The sequence below is a fragment of the Oncorhynchus nerka genome, unplaced genomic scaffold (genome assembly GCF_034236695.1).
Source record: "Oncorhynchus nerka isolate Pitt River unplaced genomic scaffold, Oner_Uvic_2.0 unplaced_scaffold_4801, whole genome shotgun sequence".
In the NCBI taxonomy this organism is placed as follows: Eukaryota; Metazoa; Chordata; class Actinopteri; order Salmoniformes; family Salmonidae; genus Oncorhynchus; species Oncorhynchus nerka.
In genome coordinates, this window is record NW_027036504.1 from 1 (window position 1) to 13,416 (window position 13,416).

Here is a 13,416-nt window from a genome sequence, read left to right on the forward strand (position 1 = left end):
AAGTACAATAACACCATATAAAGGGGAACCCCAGGTGAGATCATATTCTATTTCAGCAAATATACATTTCAAAGGGGATGCAGAGTACTACCTGTCTAATGCTGTCACGTAAACAGGAAGTAGTTAGCTATTTACTTCCTTGTTCTATGGAACAGTGGTGGAGTATATGAGGTGACAGGCACAGCACCGACCTATGAAAACCATTTGAATTTGAGGCCCTGATCAAATTAACTTAGATTTATAAATAAAGTAACTCAATACAGTTGTACAAACTAAAAAATATAAACCAAAAGACATTGGAAGATGGCACTCTATCCCCTTTAAAAAGAGCAACGTTGAGAAATTAAACAATTTAGTGCAGCATTGATATGCAGGTGTGAGATCTATGGATCTACGCTCCAGACTAAAATCCAAGCTATGCCGTACTACGCAATACCTACGCAGTAACCAAATTGCATTTAATCCCTCTGTATCCACACAATTCATCCACTCCCTACACAGAGCAAATTCAAAGTCAACAGGAAAAACAAGTCTTGGCTAGATGAGATTAAAAGGTCAGAAATCTTACAGTAGTGTGGTGCCAGGACAACAACCTCTCTCTCAATGTCAGAAAGTCAAAGGAGCTCACTGTGGACTACAGGAAACGGAGTTACGAGCACGCCTCCATTAACATCAACAGGGCTGTAGTGGAGCGAGTCGAGAGCTTCAAGGTCCTCGGTGTCCACATCACTAAGGACATATCATGGTCCAAACACACTCACACAGTCGTGAAGAGGGCACGACAACGCCTCTTCCCCCTCAGGAGGCTGAAAAGATTTGGCATTGGCCCTCAGATCCTCAAATAGTTCTACAGTTGCACCATCGAGAGCATCTTGACTGGCTGCATCACCACTTGGTATGGCAACTGCTTGGCATTCGATCGCAAGGTGCTACATGGGGTAGGCCCCAGAAAATTGTCAAAGACTCCAGCCACCCGAGCCACAGACTGTTCTCTCTGCTACCGCATGGCAAGCGGTACCAACACACCAAGACTGGAACCAACAGGATCCTGAACAGCTTCTACCCCCGAGCCACAGACTGTTCTCTCTGCTACCGCACGGCAAGCGGCACCAACACACCAAGACTGGAACCAACAGGATCCTGAACAGCTTCTACCCCCGAGCCACAGACTGTTCTCTCTGCTACCGCACGGCAAGCGGTACCAACACACCAAGACTGGAACCAACAGGATCCTGAACAGCTTCTACCCCCGAGCCATAAGACTTTTAAACAAGACCGCTAAATAGCTAATCAAATGGCCACCCGGACTACCTGTATTGACCCATCTTTAGGTCCCTCTCTTGTACTGACTCCATGCACACACACTGGACTTTACCAACACACACACACACATACTGGACTTTACCAACACACACACACATACTGGACTTTACCAACACACACACACACACTGGACTTTACCAACACACACACACACACTGGACTTTACCAACACACACACACACACTGGACTTTACCAACACACACACACATACGGGACTTTACCAACACACACACACATACGGGACTTTACCAACACACACACACACGGGACTTTACCAACACACACACACACACACTGGACTTACCAACACACACACACACACACACACACACTGGACTTTACCAACACACACACACACACACACTGGACTTTACCAACACACACACACACACACACTGGACTTTACCAACACACACACACACACTGGACTTTACCAACACACACACATACGGGACTTTACCAACACACACACACATACGGGACTTTACCAACACACACACACATACGGGACTTTACCAACACACACACACACACACTGGACTTTACCAACACACACACACACTGGACTTTACCAACACACACACACACACACACACTGGACTTTACCAACACACACACACACACACACACTGGACTTTACCAACACACACACACACACACACTGGACTTTACCAACACACACACACACACTGGACTTTACCAACACACACACACACTGGACTTTACCAACACACACACACATACGGGACTTTACCAACACACACACACATACGGGACTTTACCAACACACACACACATACGGGACTTTACCAACACACACACACACACACACACTGGACTTTACCAACACACACACACACACACACTGGACTTTACCAACACACACACTGGACTTTACCAACACACACACACACACACTGGACTTTACCAACACACACACACACACACACACACTGGACTTTACCAACACACACACACACACACACACACACACTGGACTTTACCAACACACACACTGGACTTTACCAACACACACACACACACACACTGGACTTTACCAACACACACACACACTGGACTTTACCAACACACACACACATACTGGACTTTACCAACACACACACACATACTGGACTTTACCAACACACACACACACACTGGACTTTACCAACACACACACACACACACACACTGGACTTTACCAACACACACACTGGACTTTACCAACACACACACACTGGACTTTACCAACACACACACACACTGGACTTTACCAACACACACACACACATACTGGACTTTACCAACACACACACACATACTGGACTTTACCAACACACACACACACACTGGACTTTACCAACACACACACACACACTGGACTTTACCAACACACACACACATACGGGACTTTACCAACACACACACACATACGGGACTTTACCAACACACACACACATACGGGACTTTACCAACACACACACACACACACTGGACTTTACCAACACACACACACACACACACTGGACTTTACCAACACACACACACACACACACTGGACTTTACCAACACACACACACACACACACTGGACTTTACCAACACACACACACACACACACTGGACTTTACCAACACACACACACACACTGGACTTTACCAACACACACACATACGGGACTTTACCAACACACACACACATACGGGACTTTACCAACACACACACACATACGGGACTTTACCAACACACACACACACACACTGGACTTTACCAACACACACACACACACACACACTGGACTTTACCAACACACACACACACACACACACACACACACACACTGGACTTTACCAACACACACACACACACACACACTGGACTTTACCAACACACACACACACTGGACTTTACCAACACACACACACACACTGGACTTTACCAACACACACACACACTGGACTTTACCAACACACACACACATACGGGACTTTACCAACACACACACACATACGGGACTTTACCAACACACACACACATACGGGACTTTACCAACACACACACACATACGGGACTTTACCAACACACACACACACACACACACTGGACTTTACCAACACACACACACACACACACACTGGACTTTACCAACACACACACTGGACTTTACCAACACACACACACACACACTGGACTTTACCAACACACACACACACACACTGGACTTTACCAACACACACACACACACACACACTGGACTTTACCAACACACACACTGGACTTTACCAACACACACACACACACACACTGGACTTTACCAACACACACACACACTGGACTTTACCAACACACACACACATACTGGACTTTACCAACACACACACACATACTGGACTTTACCAACACACACACACACACTGGACTTTACCAACACACACACACACACACACACACACACTGGACTTTACCAACACACACACTGGACTTTACCAACACACACACACTGGACTTTACCAACACACACACACACTGGACTTTACCAACACACACACACACACACACTGGACTTTACCAACACATACACACACACTGGACTTTACCAACACACACACACACACTGGACTTTACCAACACACACACACACACTGGACTTTACCAACACACACACACACACACTGGACTTTACCAACACACACACACACACTGGACTTTACCAACACACACACACACACTGGACTTTACCAACACACACACACACACTGGACTTTACCAACACACACTGGACTTTACCAACACACACACACACACTGGACTTTACCAACACACACACACATACTGGACTTTACCAACACACACACACATACTGGACTTTACCAACACACACACACTGGACTTTACCAACACACACACACTGGACTTTACCAACACACACACACACACTGGACTTTACCAACACATACACACACGCACTGGACTTTACCAACACATACACACACGCACTGGACTTTACCAACACACACACTGGACTTTACCAACACACACACACACACACTGGACTTTACCAACACACACACACACACACTGGACTTTACCAACACACACACTGGACTTTACCAACACACACACACACACTGGACTTTACCAACACACACACACTGGACTTTACCAACACACACACACACACACTGGACTTTACCAACACACACACACACACACACTGGACTTTACCAACACACACACTGGACTTTACCAACACACACACTGGACTTTACCAACACACACACTGGACTTTACCAACACACACACACACACACTGGACTTTACCAACACACACACACTGGACTTTACCAACACACACACACTGGACTTTACCAACACACACACACACACACTGGACTTTACCAACACACACACACACACACTGGACTTTACCAACACACACACACACACACTGACTTTGACCCAACACACACACACACACACACACTGGACTTTACCAACACACACACACTTACCAACACACACACACACACACTGGACTTACCAACACACTGACTTTACCAACACACACTGACTTTACCAAACACACACACTGGACTTTACCAACACACACACACACACACTGACTTACCAACACACACACACACACACTGGACTTTACCAACACACACACACTGGACTTTACCAACACACACACACACACACTGGACTTTACCAACACACACACACACACACACTGGACTTTACCAACACACACTGGACTTTACCAACACACACACTGGACTTTACCAACACACACACACACACACTGGACTTTACCAACACACACACACACACACTGGACTTTACCAACACACACACACTGGACTTTACCAACACACACACACACACACTGGACTTTACCAACACACACACACACACACTGGACTTTACCAACACACACACACACACACTGGACTTTACCAACACACACACACACACACACTGACTTTACCAACACACACACACACACACTGACTTTACCAACACACACACACATACACACCAACACACACACACACTGGACTTTACCAACACACACACACACACTGGACACCAACACACACACACACTGGACTTTACCAACACACACACACACTGACTTTACCAACACACACACACACACACACTGACTTTACCAACACACACACACACACACACTGACTTTACCAACACACACACACACTGGACTTTACCAACACACACACACACACACACACACTGGACTTTAGCAACAACACACTGGACTTTAGCAACACACACACACACACACTGACTTTACCAACACACACACACACACTGGACTTTACCAACACACACACACACACTGGACTTTACAACACACACACACACAACACACACACACACACACACTGGACTTTACCAACACACACACACATACTGACACTGACACCCCAACACACACACACTGGACTTTACCAACACGCTCACACATACTCACACTGACACCCCAACACACACACACACACACACTGGACTTTACCAACACACTCACACATACTTACACTGACACCCCAACACACACACACACACACACACACACACACACACACACTGGACTTTACCAACACACTCACACATACTTACACTGACACCCCAACACACACACACACACACTGGACTTTACCAACACACTCACGCATACTTACACTGACACCCCAACACACTCACACTGACACCCCAACACACACACACACACACACAGCTTATGCTGGGATGTTCTTAGGCTTTAGGAGGTGGGCTGGTCCCACTCATATCATATCTTTGGTAGACAACAGGGGTAGACTAACAGTGAAATGCTTACTTTATTTTTTATTTTTTTATTTTACCTTTATTTAACTAGGCAAGTCAGTTAAGAACAAATTCTTATTTTCAATGACGGCCTAGGAACAGTGTGTTACCTGTCTCGTTCAGGGGCAGAACGACAGATTTGTACTCTTTTCCAACAATGCAGAGTTAAAGATAAAATCAAATATTGTGACAGTGAATAACAAATAAAAATAACAAGTACAAATAACATGGCTATCTATATACAGGAAGTAGAAAATAACATGGCTATCTATATACAGGAAGTAGAAAATAACATGGCTATCTATATACAGGAAGTAGAAAATAACATGGCTATCTATATACAGGGAGTAGAAAATAACATGGCTATCTATATACAGGAGTAGAAAATAACATGGCTATCTATATACAGGAAGTAGAAAATAACATGGCTATCTATATACAGGAAGTAGAAAATAACATGGCTATCTATATACAGGAAGTAGAAAATAACATGGCTATCTATATACAGGGAGTAGAAAATAACATGGCTATCTATATACAGGAAGTAGAAAATAACATGGCTATCTATATACAGGAAGTAGAAAATAACATGGCTATCTATATACAGGAAGTAGAAAATAACATGGCTATCTATATACAGGAAGTAGAAAATAACATGGCTATCTATAAACAGGAAGTAGAAAAAATAACATGGCTATCTATATACAGGAAGTAGAAAATAACATGGCTATCTATATACAGGAAGTAGAAAATAACATGGCTATCTATATACAGGAAGTAGAAAATAACATGGCTGTATATATACAGGAAGTAGAAAATAACATGGCTATCTATATACAGGAAGTAGAAAATAACATGGCTATCTATATACAGGAAGTAGAAAATAACATGGCTATCTATATACAGGAAGTAGAAAATAACATGGCTATCTATATACAGGGAGTAGAAAATAACATGGCTATCTATATAGAGGAAGTAGAAAATAACATGGCTATCTATATAGAGGAAGTAGAAAATAACATGGCTATCTATATACAGGAAGTAGAAAATAACATGGCTATCTATATACAGGAAGTAGAAAATAACATGGCTATCTATATACAGGAAGTAGAAAATAACATGGCTATCTATATACAGGAAGTAGAAAATAACATGGCTATCTATATACAGGAAGTAGAAAATAACATGGCTATCTATATACAGGAAGTAGAAAATAACATGGCTATCTATGTACAGGGAATATCTGTACTGTGTGTGAATGTGTGTGTGTGGCGTCAGTATGCATGTGTGTGCATGTTATGTATGTTTGGGATATGAGGAAAGGGAGGGTAAAGTGGATATCTACTCAGTTGCACAGCTGAATTCATTCAACCGAAATGTGTCTTCCACATTTAATCCAACCCCTTTGAATCAGTAGTGTGTGTGTGTGTGTGTGTGTGTGTGTGTGTGTGTGTGTGTGTGTGTGTGTGTGTGTGTGTGTGTTTGCGTGTGTGTGTGTGTGTTTGCGTGCGTCTGTCTGTCTGTGGTGGTTTTCACCCTTAGGGGAGAGTGTGAGCAGGAATTCCTGTGAAGTGGAGGCAAGTTGTCTTTTAATTTGCCCTGAGTGGGCGGTAATAACCCTCTGATCCATAACTCCTGTAGTATTACAGACATGACAACCGTACAGCCACCCACCTTACCGGGACCCACGTCACTACCTCTGACTGAACCAACTGCTCATAACTCCTGTAGTATTACAGACATGACAGCCGTACAGACACCCACCTTACCGGGACCCAAGTCACTACCTCTGACTGAACCAACTGCTCATAACTCCTGTAGTATTACAGACATGACAGCCGTACAGACACCCACCTTACCGGGACCCACGTCACTACCTCTGACTGAACCAACTGCTCATAACTCCTGTAGTATTACCGACATGACAGCCGTACAGACACCCACCTTATCGGGACCCACGTCACTACCTCTGACTGAACCAACTGCTCATAACTCCTGTCTGAATGGGTCCGTTCCAAATGGCACCCTATTCCCTATATACTACTTTAGACCAGGGCCCCATTCCCTATAGAGTGCACTACTTTAGACCAGCGCCCTATTCCCTATAGAGTGCAGTACTTTAGACCAGAGCCCCATTCCCTATATAGTGCACTACTTTAGACCAGAGCCCCATTCCCTATATAGTGCATTACTTTAGACCAGAGCCCCATTTTGACCGGGGCCCCATTCCCTATATAGTGCACTACTTTTGACCAGAGCCCCATTCCCTATATAGTGCACTACTTTTGACCAGAGCCCCATTCCCTATATAGTGCACTACTTTAGACCAGAGCCCCATTTTGACCGGGGCCCCATTCCCTATATAGTGCACTACTTTTGACCAGAGCCCCATTCCCTATATAGTGCACTACTTTTGACCAGAGCCCCATTCCCTATAGAATGCACTACTTTAGACCGGGGCCATATTTCCTATATAGTGCACTACTTTTGACCAGAGCCCTATTCCCTATATAGTGCACTTTAGACCAGAGCCCTATTCCTATAGTGCAATACTTTTGACCAGAGCCCTATATAGTGCACTACTTTAGACCAGAGCCCCATTCTCTATATAGTGCACTACTTTTGACCAGAGCCCCATTCCCTATAGAGTGCACTACTTTTGACCAGAGCCCCATTCCCTATATAGTGCACTACTTTAGACCAGAGCCCCATTCCCTATATAGTGCACTACTTTTGACCAGGGCCCCATTCCCTATATAGTGCACTACTTTAGACCAGAGCCCAATTCCCTATATAGTGCACTACTTTTGACCGGGGCCCCATTCCCTACATAGTGCACTACTTTTGACCAGAGCCCCATTCCCTATATAGTGCACTACTTTAGACCAGAGCCCTATTCCCTATATAGTGCACTACTTTAGACCAGAGCCCTATTCCTATAGAGTGCACAACTTTTGACCGGGCCCTATTCCTTTATAGTGCACTACTTTAGACCGGGGCCCCATTCCCTCTATATAGTGCACTACTTTTGACCAGAGCCCCATTCCTATATAGTGCACTACTTTTGACCGGGGCCCCATTCCCTATATAGTGCACTACTTTTTAGACCGGGCCCTATTCCCTATTTAGTGCACTACTTTGACCAGAGCCCCATTCCTATAGAGTGCACTACTTTAGACCGTCCCCATTTCCTATATAGTGCACTACTTTGACCAGAGCCCTATTCCCCTATATAGTGCACTACTTTAGACCAGAGCCCTATTCCCTATATAGTGCACTACTTTTGACCAGAGACCCATTCTTATAGAGTGCACTACTTAGACCGGGCCCCATTTCCTATATAGTGCACTACTTTTGACCAGAGCCCCATTCCCTATATAGTGCACTCATTTTGACCAGAGCCCTATTCCCTATATAGTGCACTACTTTAGACCAGAGCCCTATTCTCTATAGTGCACTACTTTTGACCAGAGCCCAATTCCCTATAGAGTGCACTTACTTTTGACCAGAGCCCCATTCCCTATATAGTGCACTACTTAGACCAGAGCCCCATTCCCTATATAGTGCACTACTTTTGACCGGGACCCTATTCCCATATAGTGCACTACTTTTGACCGACCCTATTCCCTATATAGTGCACTACTTTTGGACCGGGCCCTATTCTCTATATAGTGCACTACTTTTGACCGGGCCCTATTCCCTATATAGTGCACTACTTTTGACCGGGGCCCTGGTATGAAGGCTTTGCCCCGTCGCACCCCCAACATGACATGCTAATTGAAGTGATGTAATATTATGCCATGGAGAGAGAGAGAGAGAGAGAGAGAGGAGGCCCCGCTGGGAGCTAGGCTGACTATAATAGAAGGCATTGAGAATAAGACACAGCCAAAGCTCCCCGGAGGGCTTAAAGCGGCAATCAGCAGTTGAAACTAGAACAAAGTGTACCCCCGCCACGATTTTGCTAAAAATCTGAAGGATGGAGTTGGAGAAATTTAACCACTCTCAAATTCATAGACAGAGCTATGGATGCAAGGACTGACCATCCATTATATTCTGATGGGGTACGACAGTTGAACTAAGCTCATGAGGTATGTATAAGTTATATTCTTCAATAATCAATGGGTGCATATCATTCATTTATCTGTCCAAAAATGGAAGTAACAACTGCAGATTTCCCATTTAAGGCTGTTATAGCCTCCCCAGCATGCAGCTCAGCGAGGCTGTTATAACCTCTTCAATATGTAGCCCAGCCAGGATGTTATAACCTCTTCAATATGTAGCCCAGCCAGTCTGTTATAACCTCTTCAATATGTAGCCCAGCCAGTCTGTTACCTCCCCAGTGTACAGCCCAGCCAGTCTGTTACCTCCCAGTGTACAGCCCAGCCAGTCTGTTACCTCCCAGTGTGTAGCCCAGCCAGTCTGTTACCTCCCCAGTGTACAGCCCAGCCAGTCTGTTACCTCCCCAGTGTGTAGCCCAGCCAGTCTGTTACCTCCCCAGTGTACAGCCCAGCCAGCCTGTTACCTCCCCAGTGTACAGCCCAGCCAGCCTGTTACCTCCCCAGTGTGTAGCCCAGCCAGTCTGTTACCACCCCAGTGTGTAGCCCAGCCAGTCTGTTACCACCCCAGTGTGTAGCCCAGCCAGTCTGTTACCACCCCAGTGTGTAGCCCAGCCAGTCTGTTACCTCCCAGTGTGTAGCCCAGCCAGTCTGTTACCTCCCAGTGTGTAGCCCAGCCAGTCTGTTACCACCCCAGTGTGTAGCCCAGCCAGTCTGTTACCACCCCAGTGTAGCCCAGCCAGTCTGTTACCACCTAGCCAGTCTGTTACCACCCCAGTGTGTAGCCCAGCCAGTCTGTTACCACCCCAGTGTGTAGCCCAGCCAGTCTGTTACCACCCCAGTGTGTAGCCCAGCTAGTCTGTTACCACCCCAGTGTGTAGCCCAGCCAGTCTGTTACCACCCCAGTGTGTAGCCCAGCCAGTCTGTTACCTCCCCAGTGTACAGCCCAGCCAGCCTGTTACCTCCCCAGTGTGTAGCCCAGCCAGTCTGTTACCACCCCAGTGTGTAGCCCAGCCAGTCTGTTACCACCCCAGTGTGTAGCCCAGCCAGTCTGTTACCACCCCAGTGTGTAGCCCAGCCAGTCTGTTACCACCCCAGTGTGTAGCCCAGCCAGTCTGTTACCACCCCAGTGTGTAGCCCAGCCAGTCTGTTACCACCCCAGTGTGTAGCCCAGCCAGTCTGTTACCACCCCAGTGTGTAGCCCAGCCAGTCTGTTACCACCCCAGTGTGTAGCCCAGCCAGTCTGTTACCACCCCAATGTGTAGCCCAGCCAGGGGAATAACCACAGCACTGTTGTCCCAGCCAGGGGAATAACCACAGCACTGTTGTCCCAGCCAGGGGAATAACCACAACACTGTTGTCCCAGCCAGGGGAATAACCACAGCACTGTTGTCCCAGCCAGGGGAATAACCACAGCACTGTTGTCCCAGCCAGGGGAATAACCACGGCACTGTTGTCCCAGCCAGGGGAATAACCACGGCACTGTTGTCCCAGCCAGGGAATAACCACAGCACTGTTGTCCCAGCCAGGGGAATAACCACAGCACTGTTGTCCCAGCCAGGAATAACCACAGCACTGTTGTCCCAGCCAGGGGAATAACCACAGCACTGTTGTCCCAGCCAGGGGAATAACCACAGCACTGTTGTCCCAGCGCCAGATATGACAGAAACAACAACAACTCAAATCTGCAACTTCATGACATCAACATGTCTTTGCAAAGGCCTTTGAATGTTTACTTAATGACTGTAGATCACAGTGAGTTTAGTTCTGCTGGTGTGTGGTAGAGAGAGCACTTCATCTACAGGCAGGGGGACAGGTATGACACTGTCCTTCTGCCAACCTGGGACCTGCCAGACAGACTGGACACCACACCCCAGTCTGTGTCCTTGTCTAAATGAAGTATGGGCAAACCTTCCCCTTCAGTCACCAACTCTTAGGCCAGGCTTTACCAAATCTCTACACGTTTCTAGGAGGGGAAACACATGACTTGCAAACATACAAAATAAATGCTAGAAAACAACCTTGAGATTTTGGATACAACTCTTAATTTTGATCATTAAATCTTTCATTTCAATAAATTGCATTTTATGGAGCGCCAGTCCCCAAAATGATTTCTGAATCATGAAGGAGTTCATTGATTTGTCCCTTGGGGCAGCATTAGAAACTTCTAATCACAACTGATCCCAACTGTAGACCATCCATGGACCATGTAATATGCAAACTTCTCAACCTGTGTTAAAGAGTCATGTATTTGATTTATAATAGACTATCATCAAATCATTATTAGCATTATTTTCAGTATCCAAATCATTATAATCATTAGCCACATTCTTATAATTATTATTACTTTTGTATCATTTTATCCAAGAAAGCACATAGGAAAACATTTAAAAATACAAGTGTCTCGTTTCTTACCTGCATGTTGTTCAGTTTAGATCTGGAGGAGCTGTACATCTCACATTCCCCCATCGCTCTTCGGAGGAAAGCGTTCACAACAAAACTGTCTCCTACAAATCGGGGGAGGGGAATTATAATGAATATCAATGATATTAACTTGTGTCTAGATAATAAGATAATGTAAGGTTTAAAACCAGGTTTAATGCGTCATTTCTAAAGGATGATAGAGGGTTATCCTCACCTTCGGGGTTCTCTCTACGTTTGCCCGCTTTAGATCACAGCACAATATGGACATTCAAATGAGAAATTCGTTAATGTGAACAAAATATTCATCAATGATCAATCAGTATGGAATACTCATATAAAGATGTTTATAAGAGATATATCTTACCATGTTTGGACTGAAGTTTCCCCATTTCTACGTCCCGTTTTCCTTGATTAATGAAATGCTCTTTACCAATCCGTCATGGGATAACCCAGTCTGCTGGTCAACATTGTCACATTGTGTCCGCGTTTTTGCAAGAAAATAGTCTAATTGAACTTTCTCCAAGCGCATTCAAAATAATCATTATACACATGCTTTATTTTGCTGTACAGAAACAACGCTCTTTCTCTCAAACAAATCCCGAGAGAGGGGGAGACTATAGTCGACTTGCACTTTCGTGTCAGACAAGCCAACTGACTGACTGAATGGGAAGAATGTGTGTCCGTCTGTTGCGCGTAGCGCAGAGCAGGAGGCGCTCAACTCAATCTAAGCAGTAGGCATGGCTGTAGGTACACCTCAAAGTGTCTG

The 13,416-nt window shown here is 45.4% G+C and overlaps 1 long non-coding RNA gene across 1 annotated transcript; it reads right to left on the minus strand.

Moving 5' to 3' along the window:
* Positions 1-12,666: 12,666 nt before the first annotated feature.
* On the minus strand, positions 12,667-13,067 carry LOC135566467 (uncharacterized). The gene is made up of 3 exons (XR_010462095.1): positions 13,015-13,067; positions 12,865-12,891; positions 12,667-12,733 (listed from the first exon to the last, which is right to left on the minus strand). It is a non-coding gene; the product is annotated as an uncharacterized LOC135566467 (long non-coding RNA).
* Positions 13,068-13,416: the final 349 nt, after the last annotated feature.